Source organism: Callospermophilus lateralis (assembly GCF_048772815.1).
Source record: "Callospermophilus lateralis isolate mCalLat2 chromosome 8 unlocalized genomic scaffold, mCalLat2.hap1 SUPER_8_unloc_1, whole genome shotgun sequence".
In the NCBI taxonomy this organism is placed as follows: domain Eukaryota; kingdom Metazoa; phylum Chordata; class Mammalia; order Rodentia; family Sciuridae; genus Callospermophilus; species Callospermophilus lateralis.
In genome coordinates, this window is record NW_027510150.1 from 1188083 (window position 1) to 1207541 (window position 19459).

At 39.5% G+C, this 19459-nt stretch overlaps 1 pseudogene; it reads left to right on the plus strand.

Moving 5' to 3' along the window:
* Positions 1-10538: 10538 nt before the first annotated feature.
* LOC143385809 (protein FAM107B-like) lies at positions 10539-19057 on the plus strand (annotated as a pseudogene).
* Positions 19058-19459: the final 402 nt, after the last annotated feature.

The window sequence follows — 19459 nt, forward strand, 5'->3', positions numbered from 1 at the left end:
TTATGAGAAAGTATTGATGATTGATTCCACATCAATGGTGAGGGATAGGACATTGTAAGAGATAACTTAGGATTGAAATCTGGGTGATGATGCTTTTGAGAAAATAAGAAAGTTAGGGGAGCACAGCAAGGGACTATTTCTGACAATGGGAAGAAGGTGTACGTGTGACAGAGAAGAGCTTCAGTCTCAGTTTGCCCGAGGTGATCACCACTGCAGTGTCAGCTTAGTTGGGGTGTTCCTGTCCTTTTCTGAAGCTGGCCCCTAATAAATGGTGAGCAAGGTGGAGCTCAACTCTTCACATGTTGATTGAGGTGAATGCTCCAGTATGCAGTTTGGAATTTTAGACCCAGAGCTTAGGAATGTGGGAATGGTCTTCATATCTACTCTAGAAATGGGCCACAAAATGGAAGGTGGGTAGAGTGCACAGAATCTCCAGAGGCAAGCAAGAGGGAAGGGTACAGGGCTGCAGACCTATTCCTGGACAACTGAGGCTCTTGGAAGGAAGTTGAAGCTTGGGCATAAAGTTGGGGTGGACCCCAGAGAGGATGGCCAATTGGTCTTGCTTTCAAATCCAGAAGGAGATGGACAACAGCTTCAAGTCTACAATGTGGCTGAAGTGAATGCCACCCATGAAGAGGCTGGGAGCTGCAGAGTCCTGAGCAAGTCTCCCTGGACACAGTTGGTTTGGAGAGTGGGACCATGTTCTGCAGGCAGTAAATGTTGGAAGAATGACATTATTATTTGTTAGTGATGGAGTGGTAGCTTTATTTTCGTCTCTGGCTGCTTCATGGGTCACAGCTCTTGTGGATAGACCTGAGGGCCAGAAGCAGAAATTTTATCTGAAAGAACATCTGACTAGCCAAGGGCTATAATCAGCCCCTAGCAGATGGCTGGTAAAGAAACCAAGGCCTTCTCAGGATGACATTTCTCTAGGTTAGTCTCTAGGCCTAGCTATTTTCCTGGAATAAACACAGATGCATTTGTGTGGTTGATTTTAAGCCACCCTGCTTGTGTAATATAGATGCCCTAAAGGAGCTAGACATACAGTACCATCTACATAGGCTTCAGAATCAGCCCATAAAGGACTGTGACTTGCTGCCTGTGGAGAGCTGTGCTGTGTATCACAAGGGCTGCATGCATGCCTGTTGTCTGGTCACCAGTCTCTGTTCTTGTACAGATGCACTGCTGTTGGACAAGGCTAAGGAACAGTTCTCTCCCTAGGCACATAGCCCAGAATTAGCGTGTTAGTGCATTCTATCAGGGAATTCTAGAATCCACCCTGAAACAGAGAGAATATGTATGGTTCATGTGTTCATGTCTTCTATCCTCAGATGTGTTTGGGTAACTGCACGTAAACAGTCACCAAGGATCAGTCTCTTGCCAGGACAGGGGATGTTACAGTTGGCCAAAGGCCCTGAAGGATTTTGTTCACCTCTTAAACACCTTTTCACTTTCTCTCCTGACCCAACAGCTTAAGCATCCTCAGCTTTCATTTATTGATCCTCAGCATCACTTCTTTCTAGTCAGGCCATGTGGAGTGCTTGAGAGTGTGTGATGAGGAGGAGGCCTAGTGCTCAGCTTGGACATGGTGCTCTCTGAGATCAGTGGGATCTTGGGTGCTTGTCTTTGGCATATATGCTCTCTGATCCTCCTGGCATCATTTTACTTTCTTCATAGCCATTGTACATGTATGAGCAGTTTCTGGTTATATGTAAGTATAAATGCATGAATAGTATAGAAAATTGATTTTAAAGATGCTAGTATAGTAAACTTAATGTTTAACATCAAGAGCATGGGGTGTAGAAGTATCAACTGGTATAGTGCACTTCAGGACATTTTGTTATCTGTCTGCAGCCCGTTGTGTATCACTTCCCATGGGGTTACATTGCACATTATGCAAAACATGCTGATCTACAGAGATCTCCCCTGTTGCCTTTTTTTAATGGAGTTTTATCAGTGGGTGGCTTAGTTCAGATTCTCAAGGGACTTCAGAGTTAAATAATGTTAAACAGGTTTACTTGATGTTTGAATAATTTAACTAAGAGTTGTAATGATTTTATAGATCTTTCATTCAGGTAATTGCTTTGTGCTCGCGACAGTTATTCCTAGTGGATACCAAGACACTAAGAGAAGTGACTATTTATGATCAGAGATAAGAAGACGGAAGTCCAGACATTGGGAGAGTCTCAGGATTCTCCAGGCACTGGCAGGCTCAGGATGCCCACTGTAGTCTGCTTCGGCCTTGCCTTATCAGGGATTTTCTTTTCCTTCCTCCACTTTCTACCTCCCTGTCCCTTCTCTGTCATCCTTCTAGGTCCAGATTGGAAAAATAAACAGAGGCCAGGACTAGCTTCATCCACATAACTTCTTTGTCTAAAATAGTAGACTTTCAGTGTATTGTCATCTGTTTGGTTAGCACATTACTTAATGAAGAGTTATATTAGTGAATTCATTTGTTGGGATTATTTTACTGCCCAGTTTGTTAAGCATTTACCATATGGGCAGGTACCATGCATGGTAGATGTTTTCCAGAAGTACTTTCAGTGTTTAAAACAACTCTGGCACTGTAGGTATGTTGGTTCAGGATTCCATTTGTGGAAATAAGGTTCAGGTTAAGTAATTGGTATAAAATGGCATAAATGACCTAAGCAGGATTCTACCTGGAGTGACTGGTTCTCAAACCTGGCGCACTTTTTCATTATACCACATAACTTCTTGTCGAGGACAGTTTAAGATGGATGAAATCACTAATTTGTAATAATGCAGCAGGAACCAAGTAATTCTAGGTGGTAATTAAAAGAATATTTTTAGTTGTTGATGGATCTTTATTCATTTACTTATATGTAGTGCTGAGAATAGAACCCAGTGCCTCACACGTGTAAGGCAAGAAGTCTACCACTGAGCCACAACCCCAGCCCTCTATGTGGTAATTTTAACAGCTATTTTTATATGAGCTGTATTTATGAAGGTGTAACACACCTACAGAGAAGGACATGCACCAAAAAAGTACCAGTAGATGTAGATGAATTTTCAGAATGAACACCCCTGAGTAACCAGAATCCATGTCAGGAAACAGAACACCATACCCTAAGAGCCCCCCCCCCCCCCTTGAAATGCCTTCTCCTCATTATTTACTCTCAAGGTAAACATTATCCAGATATCCAGCGCTCAAGGGTGTTTTTGCCTATGTTTGAACATTGCATACATATGATTACCTAATAAATGCTCCTTTGGGCCCTCTTTATTTCAGCATTATATTTGTGAAATTCAGCTGTGCCCTTGCTTGTGTTTTTCACCCATTCATTCTTAACTGCTGTATAGTATTCTATTGCATCAGCACAATACAACATATTCTTCCATTATACTGTTCACGGACATTTGGATTGCTTCTAGCTTTTGTCTATTTTGAACAGAACTGCTGCGGACACTCTTATAAGAACAAATATTTTGTACTGCTATAAACATTGATGTGGCTGTGTCCCTATAGCTAAATGTGGAACCAACCTAGATGCCCCTCAGTAGATAAATGGATTTAAAAAAATGTGGCATACATACACAATGGAATAATACTCAGCAATAAAAGAGAATAAAACCATGGCATTTGCAGGTAAATGGATGGTGTTGGAGAAAATAATTCTAAGTGAAGTTAGCCAATCCCCCCAAAACAAATGCTGAATATTTGCTCTGATATAAGTTGACTGACCCATAATGGGATAGGAGAGGGAACATGGGAGGAATAGACAAACTCTATAGGGCAGAGGGGTGGGAGGTAAAGGGAGAGGGCAGGAGATTAGCAATGATGGTGGAATGTGATGGACATAGTTATCAAAAGTACATGTATGAAGACTTGAATTTGTGTGAACATACTTTATATACAAACAGAGATATGAAAAATGTGCTCTGTATGTGTAATAAGAATTAATGCATTCTGCTATCATGTATTTAAAAAATAAAATCAATTAAATATTTAAAAAAAGAACAGATATTTTAAAGAAAATGCCTTTCTAGCCTCCTGTCCTCATTTCATGTTACCTTTTACGAGATGTTTTCAGTTTGGGGTTGTAATGCCATTATATTAGAAAGTTTCTGAAATCATGTCGATAGGCAGAGGATTTTCCATCTATTTTTCCAGTCCAGAAGCATGGAATGCCTAAGAGCTTCTTGTTGGAATCAGACAAACTTGGGTTTGAATCCTGGTTTAGTCCTTCCATGTCTGTGTAATCTTGGGCAGCCGTAATGAAGTTATTGTTATTAATCACTGTTCATTACCAGTGACAGCACTAAAACCACTAACATTTATTTAAGGTGCACTGTGTGTAAGGCAATGAATTTGTAAGTATTTCTCGTTTACTCTTTCTAAAAATCTGAATGATTATGTCATTCCTTTTTGAACGAGAAGACACTTACCAAAGTTCACCCTTCACAGTAAGTGAGGAGCTAGTCTGTAGAACCAGTCAGCCTAATGTGGAGCCCTGTCTCAACTGTCCACCTCAATTGGAAAAAACAGGGAAGAAGAACCCCTATTCAAGGGCACAGGAGGCTTGAATGGCAGGGAGGAGCTTATGTACACATATAAGAGAGACACTCAGAATGGGCTCCTTTCATCTCATGTATATACATGGCAAATACTTTTGGTGTGTGTTTTTACTAATAGCACTGAGTGTCCCATGAGGCATCATGCCTCCTCCTCATGCTGTGCTTATAACAGCACAGTTGGCATTCTAACTCAGGACACTCAGCGCTTTGCGGCACCATCTCATCCCGATCAGCTTATCTTGGATATTGGTGTGTATTCTGACTTCCAAGATATTTCTTGTCCCACATCTCTTCCTCCTTTCCTATCTTCTAAATATAAAACATGTGCCTTATTTTAAAAAATGCATTTTGGGGGGATGAAAAAACTGAGGAGAAAATGAATTTGATATTTTCCCAAGAGCATCACTGTTTGACATTTGTACAGCAGCATATGGGAACAAATTTGTTGAGAATTCTCTCTTGTTTATAATGACTGACTTGGGACTGCAGGGTCTCTCCTGTAGCTATAATGGAGCTTGGCAAAGTACAAAAAAATTATTTCTCCCCTTACATGAATTGCTCTAATGGCACATCTTTTCTAAGCTTTGGGGATTGTGGCCCCAGGGCCCTCTGATCATTTGTCTGATGCCTTTGGGTGCCACATAATGTCACAGTGTACTGGTCCAAGGCTGAATTTTTAGGTTTGCTTCAAGGCCAGGCAGGTCAGGAATTTGTCAGCTCAAACTAACTGCCACTTGGGAGAAATTTCTGTCTTTAATTCCTTCTTCTGCCTGTCTGGAAACTCTGCGTACTGAGAGGGATTGCTTTGGATCTAAGAGTGCCTGCCATTTTCAGGCTGATGCAAGACTGGAATTTATCAGCCTCCAATCTTAAGTATCTTCAGTTTCTCCAGGTCTTGCCAGAGGATACCAGAATCTCCTAGAAACAGCCTGGAAAATAGATTCTCTGCAAGAAATTCCTGGAATACTTTTAATTTTTCATGAATTGTTGCAGTTCAAAAATGTTTAGGGCTGGGCTGTAGCTCAGTGGCAGAGTGCTTGCCTAGCATGTGAGGTACTGAGTTCAATCCTCAGCACCACATAAAAAATAAATAAAAAATAAAATAAATAAAATAAAGGCATGCTGTCCATCTACAACTATAAAATTATATATTATAATTATATATAAAATATATTTTTTAATGTGTTTAGACTGGTTATAGTACACCTGTTAACGGTGGGCATTGCTATAGGATAAATGGCTTTTAAATGGAATTCAAATACAAATGCTTCCAGGGAGAATTAGATTTTTAATATTTAAGTAAACATGAAAATTACCATAATCTCTGTTATGATTTTTAAATCTCATCGGATTAGCTTTCCAATTTTATCTGTTTGACTTAGAAATATGCAAGGATAGAGCCAAAGTAATATGGTGGGGAAATTGCTGCAGTGTGTGTTTATGAGCCCAGTTGTGAAAGTGATCAGCAGATGGCTGTTTACCTGGGAAGCAACCAAAACGAAATACTTGGGGAAGGCTAGAGCTGGGTCCAGAATGAACTTTGAAAGGGAAGGGGGGAAAAAAGCAAAGACTCAAAATCCATCTGTTAGGATGGGATTTCTTGGTCCTTGGGGCTGGCCAAGGTTAGTAATGACTTTCATTTGCAGAACTTAAAAGCAGAATTCTTATTGGGTGGCAATTTTAGGTATGGTGTTAGTATTTGCTAAAATGCAATTCTGTTATTATTCAACTGCCTACAATCTCTCAGGGACTTCCATTCACCTTACCACAGCATGAAAGGCCTTTTTTTCTTGCTACACTCCAACACCCTCGCTGGAGCCATTAGAACCGTTAGTCATGGAATGGAGCACCTTGATAGTGTGATAAACCTTTTTGTGCTTTTTAGCAGCTTCTTAGGGTTGTAGCATGAATGCACCTGGGATCCATTGAGTTTACCAGCCTGAAAGTCTATGGGCATTTCAACTGAACTTGTGTTTTTGAAGAATCCAAGGCCTAGAGAGAAATAGTTTTGTATTCAAGGTTACTGAGACCTCTTAATAAAACATTTGAAAGTGTTGGTGTCATAGTTTGGCTAGTAATAGCTTCTACTTACTGATTGCTCACCTATTTGTCAGGAATTATATATAGAGAGTACCCACATGAATGTTTCAATCAATTCTTGCAATGATATTCATTGTAAAATGGGGAATTGAGGTTCAAAGAAGGTAAGCTGTGTCTAAGATTTCAAATCAGTTTTATTTCTCCTTCATTGAGCAGATCCTAGTTTTCTTTCATTGACTGATATTTTTTGAAAAGTTACTTTGGGTATCAGAGTGACTTGGCCAGTAGAGTATGACAAGAAAGTTTTTGTACTTATTTATAGGTGATGTTTCATGTAGTTATACCACCTTGCAAAGTGCTTTCACTTCCAGACTTCTGGATTACTTGATGCTCTGTGCAGGACCCTGTGCCTGGCCTACCAGCCCTTTCAGCACTGTACTTAGTTAATATCCCAGGCAGCTCAGGGGCTCCCTCGACTGGTAGTTAACCCATGACTTTGTTATTTTATTGAAGTAACACACTGGACAAATACAATAATTAAAAAAGAAGATGAAGAAAAAGAAGAGGAAGAAGGAGAAGGAGAAGGAGGAGGAGGAGGAGGAGGAGGAGGAGGAGGAGGAGGAGGAGGAGGAGAAGAAGGAGAAGGAGAAGGAGAAGGAGAAGAAGAAGAAGAAGAAGAAGAAGAAGAAGAAGAAGAAGAAGAAGAAGAAGAAGAAGAAGAAGAAGAAGAAAGGTGTAACCACAGTGGTCTTTGTGGTGAAAGGGATTGTAAGATTTATGTTCTAACCCTGAATCAAAAGATGGTAATCAATGAGTACCAGGAAAAGAGAACAATGAAAGCTCCATTGTTGTTAGAGGCTGGTTAGTTTAATTGCTGGAAGAGCTGACATTTATCTGGATTTGAAGACAGAGAGATTTGACTTTGTGGAGATTCAGGAATGGAGCAGAAAGAGGGTGATCATGCATGCTGGAGGGAACAGAGCTTACAGAAGCATGATGAGAGAGTGAGGGAAAGGGAATCAGAGGAAACTAAATCTAAAAAGTGAAGTTTAAAAAAAATCTGTTCATCACCCACACTGCAGCCATCCTGGGCTGAACCTCTTCTGGAGGGTTGTGCTAGCAGCACCCTGATTCTTACCCTGCCTTGCCTCAGTCTATTCCAAACCCAACCACTGTAGCAGTGACCTTCTGAGGCAGTCTTCTGTTGATTTGGTCTCATGGAGATTATCTGTGGGTTAGAGCTGAGAAATAGGTCCTTTTATGGAACCTTGTAGCCATCTTTGTCTACTGATTAACTAGAATAAAATTGCCATTGACTCTTTAGATCACTGACTGCGTTAAGGTGTGCGTGGTGCAGTTGAGGTTTAAGGCAAGGAACATGGTGACTGTGGACTGCATATTGGTCAGGCTGGCTATGATGGGTTCCCTGACTCACCATGAACAAAGTTTGTAATTCTCTACTTGGTTAAGTTTGCAGACATTCTAGGGTAGTCTCTAAGGAATGTTTGGGGTAATTTGTCACATATTCCTTATCCTTCAGCAATTTTGAGTCTTGATATACAGTGATATAAATATTTAAACAAATGATGTAGCTACCGTTCTTATTTAATTGACTTCCTCTTTGGATTCTTACTTGTTTATTTTGAAATTGTTGCTATAAAAATATAAAACATTACAGTTTGGAGGAGAGACAGGTTTTGAGATGAGAGGACATTGATTTTAGTTTTAGCTTTATGCTGCTGGCAATATAAGTGGGCACAGGATTTAAATTTTATTTCCCCATTTTTTTGTCTGTTAAGTAAATGTTATAGTTCTTTTATTTGTAAGGTCATTGTCAAAATCAAATGTGGTTTTGTACCTGCATGAGCTGTATCCAATGATCTCTGTAATTGCTGGCTGCCACTTTGTATAGTTTCTAGTTAGATGTGTTAAGAGTCCAGTAGTGTCTGGGGACACTACAAGGATTTGTGGAGACGTCGTTGGTGTCTTCAAAACTCAGACCCTGCTTTGATTTTTTAGTGGCTGCTGCTGCCTGTGCTTTTTTATTTTAGCTGCAAACATGTCTTTGCTCTCTTCTAGTGTCTCCCACACTCACATGTGCTGGAGGCCAAGGATGTACAACCTGCCTCCCCTTTTTCACCCTGCTCCCATCTTTTTTCTGTCACACCCTTCTTAGCTGTGTGCTTGTGGGCCACCTCAATGGCACTGACTTGCATTTAGGAGCTCATCCGTGGAGGAGCTCCTTTTTAGTACAGATTTCATTTAGTTTAACATTTATTCAGTGCCTTGTATTAGGCATTTTGTTGGCCCGGGTATCTAAAATTCTGGGCAAGAAATTTTTCTTGCCCTGGCAGAGAAGGACAAAAATATGTGGTTAACCTGTGTCAGAATGCATTTTGTGACAGAAATACACATACGCTGCTGTTGGTACTAGTGGGGAAGGTGGCAGTGTTGGGTGTGAGCTGTTTGGATATGCCTCCTCCTGCCACACCTTTCTCTATTCTCTAATCATTCTTCTCTCTAGGGGAGTGGAACTAGCCAGGCTGTAAGTAATTGTGTGCCATGGACTTTGTAGAGAAGGTCACCATCAGCTAGTCTGTGTAAAGAGGTCTGGTATCTGATTTTTCAGTTTGGAGTTGAAGTCACCACACCCGAACAGGAGACCATAAATTACATTGTAATTATCATGAAATACTGGCCAGGTTTGTTTTGCAGGCAGGGGAGCAGTTATGGAATCCATACCATGAGTTGAGTCTTGGTGTCCACAGTGACCTGATGCCAGCCTTGGCCCCTATCTGCAGCCTATTGCTCAGCCAATCATGTTTACCTCACCCCAGCCCCCACTAGGGATTTTGCGTCTCAAAATATGGGACTGGTATTCATAGGGCACCCACTAGGTGTCATGTACCACCTTAGGGAGCTGCAGGGAGGGTAGGAAAGAGGAGTCCAAATGCCCTATTCCCCAGGAACTCCTCTTACTGAGAAGAATACATATACTTGAGTAATGGAATAGACAACTCCAGAGAGACCAAGAATCAGGATGAGAGGAGGCTGAGGCCTGAAAGGTTAAGGGACTCTCTCCAGGCACTTTAGCAAGTTGTTTCTTCTGTGAAACCCCAGTGACTGCATTCCCCTTCCTGCCCCAAAAGGCTCTTGCTGCAAGGTCTCCTCCCTCCTCCCTGCTGTCTGCCTTCCTCTGGTCCAGCCCTGGGGATAGAGCAGTGGAATGAAAACAGGTCACCCTTACCCTCAGGAACTCATGGTCTGTACATTCAGTCATAAATAAGTAAATTTGGTAGCATAGCTCACTTGGGGAAGTGCTGGGGTTGGACTCTGGCTTTCAGCAGGGCTCTCAGGAATTCAGACCCCTCTGAGCAGGTGCCACTGGAAGACAGAGCTGAAAGGATCTGGGCTGGAAGAAGCCCACATGGCACAAGTGAAGAGAGGAGGAGAAGTGACCAGGAGCATCATAGGTCAAATTAGACTGCTCTGCAAGTTTCTGCCTTAATGCAGAGTCAGGATTTGTGAGTTTCCAGTGCAGATTCATTTGCTGAGACTGAAGGGACCTGGTGCCCAATGCTTGTTGCAAGATTGCTATTGTGACATGGTAGCAGGAAGCATCCTGTGTAACCACAGCACAAATATGAAAGGCAGTGACTAGAATCAAGACACCACACTCCTCTGCCCCATAGTCTCAGGCATCACAGAAGAAAACCAATCTGTTCCTCACTCCTGTGTTCCCCAGTTACCTTCAAAACACTTGGGATGATTTGCTGGTGATGTCCCTGATGTGGACCTGGGAGGGTAACATGTCTAGTGTGCTGGACTGGGCACGGGAAGGTTTCTGCTTTGAGAGAGAAGTCTTGGCAGAAAAGCCTGCAAGTAAGTCTTCTTTTTCTCTTTCAGATGGCCTTCTTGAGAATACCAGCCCCAATGACTCATATCTCATCCCAAGAAACATCATGGCTGAGCCAGACTACATGGAAGATGACAATCCGTAACTCATTAGGCCCCAGAAATTGTTCAATCCTGTCAAAACATCCCGGAACCATCAAGGTCTTCACAGAGAACTCCTTATGAATCTAAAAAGCTACCATAGTTTCTGGAGCATGGCTTCTTTACAGGGATTTTAAGATAACCAGATTTATCAATGATTGTTTTTACAGAGACTTTGAAGAGTTTTTATTTCTTGACAATTCTCAAGGCTTCCCTTCTCTGACTTTCAAGCCAGGTCATCCCTCCCTGAAGTGAAGCCCCTGCTGCAGCTCCGTTCTTGTTCCTTCTAAAATGCACACACATTCTTTAATTTGGGTGCAAAGGGCTGGGGCAAAGATATAAGAGAGGGAACCACGTAAAAGAGAAATATGTTATTTCTTAAATTTGAAATCTCTGAATTTCCCCCTTGCTTTGGGGGAAGTATTAGAATTAAATGTAAATCCTGCCTGCACTAGCAATTGGTAAGTGGCAGGGAGAAGTCTCTAGAGCCTTATTAGAGTGAATAGATTAGAGTGTTTCTTCCTTATGTTCTTGTTTGTTTGTTCTTATGTTGTATTTTAAATAATTATCAATATTTTTATTAACTTTTTAGAAGGGAGCAGAATATATACAAATTTGTATTTTTACTATGTTTATCTCTACAGACTGCCTTAAATTCTATTTTTATTTCCAACCCTTTTGTGTCATCCTGAGAAATTAAAAAAAAATTAAATTTAAATTATATTATATTTTTAAATTTTAAATTAAAAAATAAAAAGCAAAACACAAGGGTTTGGAGCATTTTCATGACAGTTCTTCCGAGTTCACTCCTGGCTACCAGAACTAATGACTCCTGTTCCTGGATGTCTGTCTAGACATCTTTCTCCTCCTGGATTATGGGATTGTGACTCTCTCATTTTTGTCTCCGCCATGTGCTATGGAGCTATTAGATTAAAGTTTATTTAATTGAACACAATCTTGATCACTTTTAGTAAGTGTTTACCTTCTGCCTGTTTTTGCTGCACAATCAAAATGGAAAATATGGATTTAGTACTCTCATGCCCAGAGCAACACATGACTATATACATTTCTAAATAAACCACAGAATTTGGAAGCAGGCCTGCCTGGGAAATTTTGTCTCTATTTTATTGGAAGATCATCAGGTTAGTGGGCTTCAAAACAGAGTAGCATTTGTCACCTACTGGTTTTCTGGCCTGAAGATAGAGCTTAGTTGAACTCTTAAGAAATATTGTAGCTCAAATTATTTTGTTTTATTTTCATTGCAAGTCTATAGAAAGGCTCCAAGTCAGAATAAAGGAAAAATAAACTTAATTTTGTAAAATAGATCTTCTCTGGATTAGAGGCTGCAAATTACTCTCTAAAAATATACTTAGTGGGGCTGGGGTTGTGGCTCAGTGGTAGAGTGCTTGCCTAGCATGTGTGAGGCCCTGGTTCAATTCTCAGCAGCACAAAAAGGAATAAAATAAAAGCTATAAAAATATATAATTAGTAGCGTGATACACATCACTGCAGAACATATGGATTTAGGCAATTGAGTATTTCTAATTTAAGCAGTTAAGTCTTTCTTTCCGTCTGCCTTTGACCCATTCTTCCTTTCCCTGTTTACATAGCTGACTCTTTAGCAGTCCCAGTGCAACTAATTTGGAAGAATGATGACTTTTGCTGAAGCACTGAGGTGTAGGGAGGACATTTGAGATCAGAGGTCATGAATCCTGAGTGTTCACCATTTAACTTGATGTACCTTATGATCTTGACCAAGAAACCCCTCTTGATATCTTTTTTTTTTCACCTATAAAGTGGGGAATAATAATAAATTTCTTTAAAAATTAAATAGTTGTATGTATTAATAGTTGTATGTATTACAATACCTATTAAAATACATAGCATATAAATGGTCAGCTAATCCCATCCATCTTCTCCCCATCTGGCATGCTGGAAAATCCCTATTTCTTTTTCCCCTTTTCTTTGAAAGATTCCAATCTGATGGAATGTATTTAAGAAAAAAAGAGCATATTTCAAAGTCAAAAAAGATGAATATATCTTGTCAATTGTTGAAGATATAAACAGATTTTTTAAGGCAAAATCTTTGTTTAGTAGAGTCTTTTTAAGAAACATAGTCAGTTTTAGGGTGAAAACTTCTCAGTCTCAGAAGAAAACTTTCCTTTTATTTTTCTTCCATATCATGAACCCTTTGGAGACTGTGGAGTTTTTATTTCTATTTTAGTACCAAATAATAGGAAGCATCATATCCATAATTACTACCAGGCTTGATTACTGGTTTGTACTATTGCCGCAGCCCGGCTGCAGCAGAATATCCGGGGGGTGACGAATGACTTGTGTACATTGATACAGCAGGAGTAGGAGCCATTTATTGTAGGATCTGAGCAATATTTATACATTTTACACAGCTTATCTAATTAGCATAAAATAGATACAGCAGTCAACCAATAAGGAATCTCCACACTTAATGGCTCGCTTTTGTTACTTCACAAACCACTCCCTCTGGCATTTTGCCAGGCACCATGCAGACTTGTTTACAGACTCTAACATTTCTCTGGCAAAATAACAGGTGCCAATCTGACTTGTTTACAGACCTTAACATACTATAATGAAAGCCTGTTTGCTTTTCTACAATTTATAAAGGGCCTTCCTTTATTTTATCTTACCCAGTGATCTTTCCAGTAAACCAGCACGTTACCTTGCGATTGTCCCACTTTGACACATTAGAGAGAATTATTTCTTGTTGAGGATTCTCTCAAGATCATGAATTGATTTTTAGAATAAAAAATGATAGAAATAAACATGGGATTTCGGACAGTTTCTAGAGATAAGTTTAGTAATTATATAAACTAGAGAAAGGATTGAGTAAATGAAAAGACCAGAGAATGAGATCAGCAAAAAACAAACTTTACGTCTAGCATTGACCTTTGCTCGCATAACTACAACTTTTGCTCAAAGCTCTGCAGCAGTTAGTTTAATTTTTTTAAATTTACTTTTAGAGATTATAAAATAAAAACAGTTACTGCTTAGGAGAATAAGTATTCAGAGATCTTCTAGCTCTGAACCTGTGCTTCACTAATTTATCATCTTTTTAGATTTGGCTCAGTTTCCAGTAGCAGTCTTTAAATTTCCACCTGGTCACAGTCTGCTTCTAGGTCTGATGGTTGTGACCTTTTGTCAGGTTTTTGGGTTCCATAGGGCCTTTATCAGTAGTACAAAAAGACAATTTTCAGAAAGCATTATAAAGCATTATATTTTTAGTAGTTGAAATGTCAGTATTGGAAACATCTTTTGAAAAAATAAGAATCACACAATGGAATATTATTCAGTGTTAAAAGAGAATAAAATTATGGCATTTGCAGGTAAATGGATGGAGTTGGAGAATATAATGCTAAGTGAAGTAAGCCATTCCCAAAAAAACCAAATGCCAAATGTTTTATCTGATATAAGGAGGCTGATTCATAATGGGGATTGAGGGGGGAGCATGGGAGGAAAAGATGAACTGTAATTATGGCAAAGGGGAGGGAGAGGCAGAGAGGGGATGTGGGAGTAGGAAAGGCAGTGGAATGAGATGGACTTCATTTCCCTAAGTACGTGTATGAAGACATAAATGATGTGACTCTACATTGTTTACAACCAGAAACATGAAAAATTGTGCTCTGTATGTGTAATATGAATTGAATTTCATTCTGCTGTCATAAAAAATTAGACTAATTTTTAAGAAAAGAAAAAAAATAAGATGATTTCTAACACATTAAGGGATTCAATTTTCTATAAAGAGTAATTTTTGGACAAATAAACCAGTTAAGTTGAGCATGTCCCTAATGGTTCTTTGTCTTGTACATTTCTAAGTGAGTGGTTTTTAGCTCCCTGAGTTTTCAGCTGAACTTTAGAAATATTTTACCAGACAAATAGTTTCTCAATGAATACTTTGGTGCTGTACAGCATGGAAAAAGATAGGGGAGGTTGTAGCAATAACAGAGAAAAGTGTTTATACTTGAATCCATGCAGGTGAAAATGGCTAAGCCAAGAATGTAGATGAGGCAGGCCAAACCAGACAATTCCAAGATTCACAATCACACTGAAATCCAAATGCAGCCATCCCTTTCACCAAAAAACAAAAACCTAATAGACCAGAAGCAGTTTGGCTTGGGGGGTCAGGCATGTGTATTCTCTGATAGTTTGCTCCCCAGCTTCCTGCTCTTGCTGGTGATGTGTTCCTATTGAGGAGTTGACTTCATTCATAGCTTGCAAGCATGCTTGGGGTTGAGATGAAGATGCAGCGCCTATGGGCTTTTCCAGTTTGTCTCTGAATATTTAGTGTGTTTTGTTGATGTGAAGAAGAGTGAGGAAGAGAACCCTGTGTTTGTTCAGGTGTGGAAAGTGTGGGGGCACACAGACCAAACTGTTAGTAACAGTTATCTCTGGGTACAGGAATGGGAAGGGCTTTATGAGAGCAGGCACTACCTTATATATTTCTCAGTGACACCAGTGTGTAGAATACAGTGCAGATGGTCCTCCTGTGATTTGTTTAATGGGGCAAGTTTGGGGTGTGCTTTTACTTTTTTTTTTTTAATGGATCTGGATAAACTGCCTGACTTTTTTTGGCAAAGACTCAAACTGCACCTATTGAGTTCACAATTTTTAAACTAGGTTTGGCCCACTGAGATAGTCACAGCTAGCTCCATGACCAGGAAGCAGACTTGAGAATTCCTTGATCTTGGTTAGTATGAAGCCACTAGCTCTTGACTCCCTGTCAGTCATGAAGGGATTGAAAATACTTGTTATGTATATGTCAGAATTGATTGAAGAGAATCAACTGTTCTTATGCAAGGGGTAATAATGTTATTTACAAAATTTGGAGGTGCTCTTTTCTGCCCCTCCATAGTCTCTGCATTCTGATCCACTTAGAGAAACACAAAGGCAGTGCTTAATATCTCCCCTTTGGCACAGAATGTTAAGTGACCCACTATGATAAAATATTAACTGAAGGTCTATGACTACTTCTTGAGTGTTACAAGTGCAGAATTTTTATCAGATGAGCACCACTTTCCTGAATTATCTGTTACTAAATATTTTATCTTATTGTCACCATCATATGCAATCTTTGAGCAGAAAATGAATACTATAGAATAGTTAAACCCATTTATAAGCTGCAATGGAAAATCAGCTTAAAGTGTCATATATCAAAGTTCTTTTAGTGAGTTTTGCAGAAGAATGTAACAATAATTTAAGTGAATTTTGCTGGTGGAATACAGCAAAAGAAAAATCTTTGAAATCTAAATTATTCAGATAACTAAATTCTTAATCCTGAAATTTAATTCTCTTAATTCTGTCTGTAGTGTCAAATCAAGACTTTTATTAGTCATGAAACTAAGAAGCTTCTTAATATTTTTTCAGATTATTTTAAGAAAGGTTTTCCAGTGATTAATGACTCTTCTAACTGAACAGCGAGTGCTCAAAAGCAAACTTTAATGTGCCAATTAAAGATTTGATTTCTAGAATATTCTGTCTGTATTTTAATTCCTCTTTTCAGTTTTGGTAACTGTGAGGCAAACTACAATTAAATCAGAAACATGACCTGCTTTTTGTTTCTTTAGAAATTTGACCAAATTAATTTTTAATTAAGAGTTCTGCTAATATTTGAAATTTGAGAAAGTAAGACATATATATTATTTTGTCTTTTTGTCCTTATCATCAAAGACAAATCATACTATCATACTGATCTTTACTTTGTAAACAACTACGTTGAAAATTTTTATTGAAATTTTTTAAAAAGGAAGTAAGAACGTTGCCAGAATTTTTTTTTTAAATTACTGAGAAAGTGTAATATTGAAGATTCGTTTATAGATGTGTTTGTGTGACTTTGACAGCAGCTAAGAAAAATATGCTCTTAATTTTCTTATAATCAGAACACTTATTCTGGCAACTTCTACTTGATTTGCCAGTTGTTCAACTGACTCCTAAGTAAGTTAATTGGAGTAGTTCAAAGAACAACTGCCTGGGCTGATGTACCGTCCTCCAGATCAGCAGTGAGCAGCAGGGGCAGGCAGTGGTGGGCAGGTATAGTGCCTCTGTGAGTCCAGGCTGAGTCTGCAGTCGGCCCAGTGTGAATCCCTCTTGAGTCAGGTGTAAATACACCTGTGCAGCATGAGTGTGGACACCAGCCATTATTGACCCTGTATGGTTTGACATCATCAGTGTGTTTTCTGTTCTATGGTTTATTTTGTTTTTATTTTAAATGCTCTTAATAAATTTTAAAATCAAGTTGAGGTTGCTGATGAGCTAGTAGAGTCAGGCCAAAGTAAATAACTAGGGGAGACAAAAAGGAAGAGGTAGGTGGTTTTGTCTGGCATCCTGGAAAGCCTGGCTGGAGAAAATCACAAGGAAATGGCAAAGTACATTATTATAGTCAGCTACTTCACCACTGTGACTAAAAAACCCAGCCAGAACAAATATAGAGGAGGAAAGGTGTATTTAGGGGCTCACCATTTCAGAGGTCTCATCCCTAGTGGCTGGCTGCATTCCTCAGGGCACTAGGTGAGGCAGAACATCATGTCAGAAGAGTGTGACAAAGGGAAGAATCTCACATTATGATCAGCCAGCAGAGAGAGACTCCATTCACCAGATACAAAATATATACCCCAACACCATGCCCCCAATGTTGTACTTCCTCCAGCCATCCCCTCCCAGCCTTCAGCTCCCACTCAGTCAATCCCTGTAGGGGAATTAATTCACTGATTGAGTTAAAGAGCTCTCTCACAACTCAATCATTTCTTTTCTGAATATTCTTGCACTGTCTCACACGTGAGCTGTGGGGGACACCTCACATCCAAACCATAACAGACATAGAGACAAGATGACTCTAAGCTGACATCAAACATAGACAGGAGTCCTACTTAAGAAAGTGTCAATGGGTCTTTCCTTTGACTTGGCTCAAACATTTCAGATGGAGGGTTGCTAGTGAATAGCCTATTTTGGTTTTATTTCTCCCCATTTCAAGAAATGGCCACCTAATTTATCTCTCAGAAGACTAGTTTCCTTGAAGCCTGAATTTCATGCATTATAAATAAACCATGTATCTGAGGTGGTCTAGGCACAAAGAACAGTAGACTGACAGGAGATGATTGATTGCTGTGCCTGGCCATGACCCTTGGAAATGATATAATCTTGGTCACAGAGACTGTTGTTTCTTTTTGGGATCTAAAAATGGAGAATAGGAAGAGGTTTCTTGGGTAAAAAAAAAGCTTTGTGCTCACCTGTCCCTGGGTTTCATTAATGCATGAGGTCAGAGGCTATGCCTCGGGAATCCTTCCCCAGTGGAGACTCCTCGGGTCCTAGGCATTTACCTCTGTGGTTTGTCCATATCATACCCATTGCATGAGGGTACTTCCCCACCTATCCCCATCTCCATCACCCTGTTTTGTATAGTCTAATATCATCAACATAGTAGGTGCTCAATACATTTTTATTGAATATGGATTTTACAAATTCTTTGGAAGATATTATTGTCCTTTTTTTGATGATGGTGAGTTTCTGAGCATCCCCATTAATTTAGTTTAGGAGTAGGTATCAGAGGTGTCTGATTCTTCAGACCTCTTTTCTGTGGCTGATACCTTCAATTACAATTTTATTCATGATGAACATTTCTCATATTCATTAATGCTCTTTTTTTGCAGGGGTCTTGCCCCTCAGAATAAACCAGAATTGCAGAAGGTGATGGAAAAGAGACAACGAGACCAAGTAATCAAACAGAAGGAAGATGAAACACAACAGAAGAAATCTGACCTGAAAATAGAACTTTTAAAACAGCAGCAGAAGTTGGAACAGGTAAGAGTGACTGAGGAAAAACATTTTTTTCTTACTTCTAAGAAATAAAGATGTTGGAGCAAGCAGAATCTCCCAGACATATCAGACATAAACATTGTTGCCTTGAAAGAAAAGAAAGAAAATGTCAGCAGATGGCATATATTACACTCGAGGCAGATACAGGAATTCTATTGGAGACCTAAAAGAAATGCTCAAGGCAAAGGCAAATCAGAGAAATATCGTTGAATAAACAGAGTACTGGAGTAATTTAATGCAGCTCAGCCTCACTTGGACTCCAGGGAAACTGCGTGTTCTTCTCGGGATTTTGTGTTCTTGGCTTTGACTTTTTCATTCCTGTCTTCTCTTGCTGTCGTTGGTAGTAACAAACAGTTGGGTGCTGCCTCTGCAGAATCAGTCATTCCTCACTCTCTCCCTCCCTTGCTTTCCTTCTTTCTTTCTATTGGGGGATGAAGAGAGAATTTCTTCCATTGGAATAAGAGGAGTGCGTTGAAAGTCTCTCAGTTTGTAAATAATTTTCCTGGTTTTGAATTTCATTTAGATTGAACTTGAGAAGCAGAAATTGCAAGAAGAGCAAGAAAATGCCCCAGAGTTTGTGAAGGTGAAACGCAATCTCAGGAGAACAGGCCAAGAGGTGGCCCAAGTCCAGGAGTCCTAGACAGAGACTGTCTGGAGACCTGGTGTGTCGTGCCATCACCAAAATAGCTGTGTCTAGGTGCTTCCTCTGAATTTTTCTCAGGGCCAGAGCCCCTGGAGAGAATTCCAGCCAGCCAAGAATTTTGACTATGACAAGGATTTTACAGTCTGGATGGATAAATTATCTATGAAAATTGCAGTTCCCATTCGCCAAGTAAAGGACATTGACCAACAAATAAGTTGAAATAATGGACCTGTGTTCAGAGACTTAAAGCAAAAAAAAAAAAAAAAAAAAAAGGAAGAGAATACTGGAAAAAAATCTTGAGAGCTGCACTACTTGTTTTTTTTTCCAATCTGAGTTCAGTGGAGCAAATATTATTTTCTTTGAAGAGCTAAAGGAAATGTGTTCATATCTTCTTTTGGT